The sequence below is a fragment of the Physeter macrocephalus genome, chromosome 4 (assembly GCF_002837175.3).
Source record: "Physeter macrocephalus isolate SW-GA chromosome 4, ASM283717v5, whole genome shotgun sequence".
In the NCBI taxonomy this organism is placed as follows: domain Eukaryota; kingdom Metazoa; phylum Chordata; class Mammalia; order Artiodactyla; family Physeteridae; genus Physeter; species Physeter macrocephalus.
This window is the reverse complement of record NC_041217.1, coordinates 141,614,428-141,622,264: the sequence shown is the minus strand read 5'-3', so window position 1 is coordinate 141,622,264 and position 7,837 is coordinate 141,614,428. Positions and strand designations below refer to the sequence as shown.

Here is a 7,837-nt window from a genome sequence, read left to right as displayed (position 1 = left end):
AAGTGTGTCCAGAAGGGATGTCAAACATCTTACATGACACCCAAGGGATCCAAGAGGCAGTGTTCCAAGAGATAGGAAATGGAAGCTTCCAGTTTTTTAAGTCCTGGGCTTGGAAACTGGCAATGTCATTTCTGCCATATTTTATTTATTAGCTAAAGCAGTTACAGACTCTGCTCAGATTCAAGGGGAAAGTATATGGACATCATCTCTTAATAGAAGGAGCATCAAAGAATCTGTGGCCATATTTAGTCTGCCACATAAAGAAAGTTAGCAGTAGAACAGAGTTGAACCCAGATCTTCTGCCTTCAGATGCATACATGGGTCATAGAATTCATTCATTCTTTCATTCGTTCATGATCCAAGAAACATTTCTGAAATGCCACTGTCTGTTAGGTACCATGTTAGATGCTGAGCAGGATATAAACATTATCTTCTATTCTAGGATAGCTCACAGACTAATGAGGTTAGTAGATATGTTCACAGATAATGCTAGATACTAATAGAGAGTTATGCCAAATGCTGGGGGAACACCGAAGATGGAGGGAATATCTACAATGGAAAAGAGGGACTATCGGGAAGGCTTGCTAGAGAAATGACCTTAGAGCTGAGTTTTAAAAGCTGAAGAGAATTTGTTGAGAAGAGAAGACAGTGAAAGACTTTCTAGGCATGGGCCAAGAAGAGGCGGGGTGAGAGAGCATGGTATGTTTGGGAAACATTGAGGAGTTCACGTGACTGATGTGGAGAATGCGAGGAGTACAAGCCTGAAATTATTTTAATGTTTTTTTCCTGAGGTAGTCAGAGAGGTATATAGGGAGAAGGTGATTGGAGACTTCATTTCAACCTAATGTTTTTCCTATTGATTCTAAGAGTTGTGACTCCAAAGCTTTTCTTTGTCTGTTTCTATTTGCAACCCTCCCACCCTGTTTCTCCATTAAATCATGGCAATAGGATCAGAGGAAGATAAGGTCATTTAATGTTCTATATTTACATCCAGCATATAAACTTCAGTTTTCCAACATGTGTGCAAGTCTGGGTAACAGACTGTGTGTCATAAATATTCATCCTGCCTTTCCATATGGTTATTTGAAGTCTACATATTAAGCCTGACCTTAGTCCTTAGTGGAGTGGAGATTGATGTGGTTCAACAGAGAGGTATTTTACTCAGCCACAGACTCCAACATGCTATGTCAAAGTCCGATTCCAATACCTGTCCCTGCAATGCCTGTGTGAAAATTAGAAAAATGTACATCCTCTGGGCAGATACAGGCTCACACCAGGTTTCAGTGGCTTGGAGAGTAGAGCAGGGTCTGAATAACAGCTGCCACTTGTTTCCTGCCTCTGGCACCTTTGTGACATGTACAGAATGTGTGACTCTATGTTCCGGCTTTGGCTAGTTATTGGTGTTCTACTGTTAAATGCAGAATGGAGCCTGTGGAAACAGACCAGAGAAGCTAGTTTCTGTCCCCTGCTCCCCACATCCTTTAATTATAAAGTATTCTGTGACTTACTCTTCAAACACTAAGCAAATCATTCTCCTTCTTTGTCTTTATTTTCCTCTCTCTGAAAGCTCCAGGGACTGTCCCTTCCTACCTGGAATATAGAGACCAATTTGTCAGGAATAAGTTTGGTAAGCATAATATTCTATCCATACTTTCATCTGCCTCAGGAAAATGACTTTTTTTAAAAGTTGGTTTTTTTCAGTGCACAGACCATTTTGAAACACTAATACCAGGAATAAAGAGAAAGAGGGGGAGAAAACATTGCCGACAATCCTGTCTCCTATCGTATAAACTGTTTTCATTTCTCCACATAACCTTGGTGACCACTGTCTCCAAGTTCCTAAATTCCAAACTCTGTCAACGTGTGTCATTTTTTATTGTTTTAATGGAAGAATACATTTCATTTTATTTTTTGCACTTTTTACTAAATAGTATGTCCCCCCAAAACTTCATGTTTCATTCATGCATATACCCAACAAATATTTACTTAGTTCTTATAATTTGCCAGGGTTCTATTTTATTTTTATTTAAAAAAAATTTTTTTTTAATTTTTTTGTGTGTGTGTGTGGTACGCGGGCCTCTCACTGTTGTGGCCTCTCCCGTTGTGGAGCACAGGTTCTGGACGCGCAGGCTCAGCGGCCATGGCTCACGGGCCCAGCTGCTCCGCGGCATGTGGGATCTTCCCGGACCGGGGCCCGAACCCGTGTTCCCTGCATCGGCAGGCGGACTCCCAACCACTGGGCCACCAGGGAAGCCCCGCCACGTTCTATTTTAGATGACAAGGATTCAGTAATGAATATGCCAAAGCTCTTACCCTGAGGACTTAATGCCAGTGAGAGAGACATACAACAAACAATGCAAATGTCAAGTGCTATAAAGCAAATTAAAGCAAGGCAATGGAACAGAAAGTAATGTAGAGAGTGACCATTTTATTTTATTTTATTTATTTTTGTGTGTGTGTGGTACGCGGGCCTCTCACTGTTGTGGCCTCTCCCGTTGCGGAGCACAGGCTCCGGACGCGCAGGCTCAGCGGCCATGGCTCACGGGCCCAGCCGCTCCGCGGCATGTGGGATCTTCCCAGACCGGGGCACGAACCCGTGTCCCCTGCATCGGCAGGTGGATTCTCAACCACAGCGCCACCAGGGAAGCCTGAGAGTGACCATTTTAGAAAATACCTCTTGGAGTAAATACACAATTATTTAATAGTTCCCTATGATCAAACATTTAGATCGTTGTTTCTGAGATTGTCTGTCAGTGAAATATATGTATATTTATTTATTTATATTTTTGGCAGCGTTCGGTCTTCATTGCTGCTCAGGCTTTCTCTAGCTGTGGCAAGAGGGAATTACTCTTCGTTGAGGTGCGCGGACTTCTCATTGCGGTGGCTTCTCTTGCTGTAGAGCACTGGCTCTAGGCATGTGGGCTTCAGTAGTTGTGGCATGAGGGGCTCCATAGTTGTGGCTCACGGGCTTAGTTGCTCCGCGGCATGTGGGATCTTCCCGGGCCAGGGCTCAAACCCATGTCCCCTGCATTGGCAGGTGGATTCTTATCCACTGCGCCACCAGGGAAGCCCTATGTATTTATTTTTTATTTAAAATTTTCCTTTAGAATGAAACTCCTAAAGAGGACTACTGGCAGTTTTAGCTCCTGGTTTTACTGTAAAGATTGTAATCACCACAATTCATGCTTCAGAGGACAAAATGTTAGCAAGAGAGGATTCTGGGAAGATGGCAAAGTAGAAAGCACCAGGATTCTATTTCCCCACCTAGACAACAACTTCACTAGCAGAATCTGCCTCATGTAACTACTTGGAACTCTGGAGTCTATTGAATTCTTGCTTACAACTTCCAGGGGAAGACTTGCTTCTGATCACAGAGGTGCAGACAAAGAGGCAGGCAGTTGTTGCTGCACATCCCACCCTGTTGCAAGCTCCTACCCATATAGCTAAATTCCAGGGGATTTAAAGGGCTGGCACCCCTATTTCCTCCCCCCACCATTTTCCTTCTGATGGAATTGAAGGGGGAAATAGAAGGCTCGATTCTGGGGTTCTTTTAGAGGTTTGAATTTTCTCAGAGAAAGACAGGACGGCCACGAGGAAAAAAAGAAACAAACTGCAGTAACATCGAAGACCTTGAAAGGAACCTGAGGGTGTCAGGGGAGGGAAAACAGCAGCCACAAGCCCAACCACTTGTGTCTTCTGCCCCTTCCCACCTATCTGGCCCACCCCACCAGCCCACTCTGCCTGGGACTTGAAATCTGTGGCTGAAGGACCATCACCACGTAGCTTCAAAAATAATTTAACAGCCCTCCCTTCCCAAACACACCCAAATTCACTCATCCAGCATTTACTTTTTTGAATCCACTCAGAACTTTTTTTCTACAACCCCCCTCCCTAAATGGAGTTGATGGTGGGGGGGATGAATACGGAGCTGGCCTTAGTTTTTTTTAAAGAGACTTTTTGATCCAATGAGGCCCCACAAATAATTGAGTTTTGGGTTCTGGTTGGTTGTTTTATTTTTTTTCCCCAAATTTTAACCCCCTCCACCCCAAACCTGATAAAACCTCGATCATGGGTTCAGGTCCCATAGACCCCAAAGATCCTCCTTAAGCTTAAGGAAGCTGGATAGCTTCCTTAACTGACATGGGGAAGTCAAGAGTGTGATGGGATTTCGAAGATCTTCAGTATGATAAAGGAGGCACGAAAGATAGTGAGTCGATGTATTTACTTGAACACTCTCCTGCAGACCTGTTCACTAGAAATATTGGTCAAGTTTACTGATGTTGGTAGTTACAAGTTTCTTAACAATTGGCTGACATATTCAAAGACAACCAACAACATTCCCCTATTGCAGCAAATTCTGCTGATGCTGCAGCATCTACCACTCACTGTTGACCATCTCAAGCAGCACAACACAGCCAAAGTGGTGAAGCAACTGAGCAAGTCAAGTAAGGATGAAGAGCTCTGGAAATTGGCCTCAGTCCTTATCAGCAACTGAATGACTGTCATCCACTCCCAGAGCAGCACCCAGCCTGCTGAGAAAGATAAGAAGAAATGGAAAGAAGAGGGAAAGAGTTGAACCACCCCTCCTGAGTGACCTTTGACTGAGGTGAAGGCTGAGGCTCAGACTGAGGAGGCCCCAGAGAAGAAGAGGGAGAAGCCCAGGTCTCTCTTAACCATGGTGCCCAGTCACATCACATTCCTTTCCACTAGGCTAGAGCTGGAGACCCCGTCTTTGGTGCCTGTAAAGAAGGATGCCAGTGCAGTGGTGGTTTCTGACAAGTACAACCTTAAACCCATCTTCCTCAAGTGTCAGAGTTCCACAGCTGCCCCAGGAGATGCTGCACCCCCTGCAGAGAAGAAATACAAGCCACTAAACACGACACCCAATGCCACCAGAGAGATCAAAGTGAAGATCATCCCACCATAGCCTATAGAGGGCCTGGGCTTTCTGGATGCGCTAAATTCAGCACCTGTTCCAGGCATCAAAATTAAGAAGAAGAAGGTGCTGTCACCCACAGCTGCCAAGTCAAGCCCGTTTGAATGGAAGACAATCACAGAACCAAGCACAGCAAACCTTCTTCCCCAGAGCCAGCAACTCCTTCTGAGGCTATGGACACAAAACGTCCAGGGACCCCAGTTCCCCCTGTTGAAGTCCCAGAACTCATGGATACTGCCTCTTTGGAACCAGGAGCTTGGGATGCAAAGCCGGTGGAGATCCTAGCCAGCTGACCCGGAAGGGCAGGAAGAGGAAAACTGTGGCGTGACCTGAGGAGGGCAAACAGAGAGTATTTCTATTTTGAACTGAATGAAACTGAATGAGTAAATGTGAATAAGATCAAGGACTCTGGCGAGTCAGCTAAGTGAGAGATACTGTCAGACCAACACGCGTGTGAGGTAGCCCGGTGTCTGAGCGACAGCAACATGGAGGAAAGTGTGCGCTGGTGTGCCCCTGGCTCCTGGTGCTGCTCTCGCCTCTCATCACCCTGCAGACCGGGGCACGAACCCGTGTCCCCTGCATCGGCAGGCGGACTCTCAACCACTGCGCCACCAGGGAAGCCCTGCATGTAGTCTCAAAGCCTGTTCATGAAGTGTGTCCAGAAGGGATGTCAAACATCTTACATGACACCCAAGGGATCCAAGAGGCAGTGTTCCAAGAGATAGGAAATGGAAGCTTCCAGTTTTTTAAGTCCTGGGCTTGGAAACTGGCAATGTCATTTCTGCCATATTTTATTTATTAGCTAAAGCAGTTACAGACTCTGCTCAGATTCAAGGGGAAAGTATATGGACATCATCTCTTAATAGAAGGAGCATCAAAGAATCTGTGGCCATATTTAGTCTGCCACATAAAGAAAGTTAGCAGTAGAACAGAGTTGAACCCAGATCTTCTGCCTTCAGATGCATACATGGGTCATAGAATTCATTCATTCTTTCATTCGTTCATGATCCAAGAAACATTTCTGAAATGCCACTGTCTGTTAGGTACCATGTTAGATGCTGAGCAGGATATAAACATTATCTTCTATTCTAGGATAGCTCACAGACTAATGAGGTTAGTAGATATGTTCACAGATAATGCTAGATACTAATAGAGAGTTATGCCAAATGCTGGGGGAACACCGAAGATGGAGGGAATATCTACAATGGAAAAGAGGGACTATCGGGAAGGCTTGCTAGAGAAATGACCTTAGAGCTGAGTTTTAAAAGCTGAAGAGAATTTGTTGAGAAGAGAAGACAGTGAAAGACTTTCTAGGCATGGGCCAAGAAGAGGCGGGGTGAGAGAGCATGGTATGTTTGGGAAACATTGAGGAGTTCACGTGACTGATGTGGAGAATGCGAGGAGTACAAGCCTGAAATTATTTTAATGTTTTTTTCCTGAGGTAGTCAGAGAGGTATATAGGGAGAAGGTGATTGGAGACTTCATTTCAACCTAATGTTTTTCCTATTGATTCTAAGAGTTGTGACTCCAAAGCTTTTCTTTGTCTGTTTCTATTTGCAACCCTCCCACCCTGTTTCTCCATTAAATCATGGCAATAGGATCAGAGGAAGATAAGGTCATTTAATGTTCTATATTTACATCCAGCATATAAACTTCAGTTTTCCAACATGTGTGCAAGTCTGGGTAACAGACTGTGTGTCATAAATATTCATCCTGCCTTTCCATATGGTTATTTGAAGTCTACATATTAAGCCTGACCTTAGTCCTTAGTGGAGTGGAGATTGATGTGGTTCAACAGAGAGGTATTTTACTCAGCCACAGACTCCAACATGCTATGTCAAAGTCCGATTCCAATACCTGTCCCTGCAATGCCTGTGTGAAAATTAGAAAAATGTACATCCTCTGGGCAGATACAGGCTCACACCAGGTTTCAGTGGCTTGGAGAGTAGAGCAGGGTCTGAATAACAGCTGCCACTTGTTTCCTGCCTCTGGCACCTTTGTGACATGTACAGAATGTGTGACTCTATGTTCCGGCTTTGGCTAGTTATTGGTGTTCTACTGTTAAATGCAGAATGGAGCCTGTGGAAACAGACCAGAGAAGCTAGTTTCTGTCCCCTGCTCCCCACATCCTTTAATTATAAAGTATTCTGTGACTTACTCTTCAAACACTAAGCAAATCATTCTCCTTCTTTGTCTTTATTTTCCTCTCTCTGAAAGCTCCAGGGACTGTCCCTTCCTACCTGGAATATAGAGACCAATTTGTCAGGAATAAGTTTGGTAAGCATAATATTCTATCCATACTTTCATCTGCCTCAGGAAAATGACTTTTTTTAAAAGTTGGTTTTTTTCAGTGCACAGACCATTTTGAAACACTAATACCAGGAATAAAGAGAAAGAGGGGGAGAAAACATTGCCGACAATCCTGTCTCCTATCGTATAAACTGTTTTCATTTCTCCACATAACCTTGGTGACCACTGTCTCCAAGTTCCTAAATTCCAAACTCTGTCAACGTGTGTCATTTTTTATTGTTTTAATGGAAGAATACATTTCATTTTATTTTTTGCACTTTTTACTAAATAGTATGTCCCCCCAAAACTTCATGTTTCATTCATGCATATACCCAACAAATATTTACTTAGTTCTTATAATTTGCCAGGGTTCTATTTTATTTTTATTTAAAAAAAATTTTTTTTTAATTTTTTTGTGTGTGTGTGTGGTACGCGGGCCTCTCACTGTTGTGGCCTCTCCCGTTGTGGAGCACAGGTTCTGGACGCGCAGGCTCAGCGGCCATGGCTCACGGGCCCAGCTGCTCCGCGGCATGTGGGATCTTCCCGGACCGGGGCCCGAACCCGTGTTCCCTGCATCGGCAGGCGGACTCCCAACCACTGGGCCACCAGGGA

At 44.3% G+C, this 7,837-nt stretch overlaps 1 pseudogene; it reads left to right on the top strand.

The window, feature by feature from the left end:
- The first annotated feature begins 4,068 nt into the window (after positions 1 to 4,068).
- LOC112063881 (serine/threonine-protein phosphatase 1 regulatory subunit 10-like) lies at positions 4,069 to 7,001 on the top strand (annotated as a pseudogene).
- Positions 7,002 to 7,837: the final 836 nt, after the last annotated feature.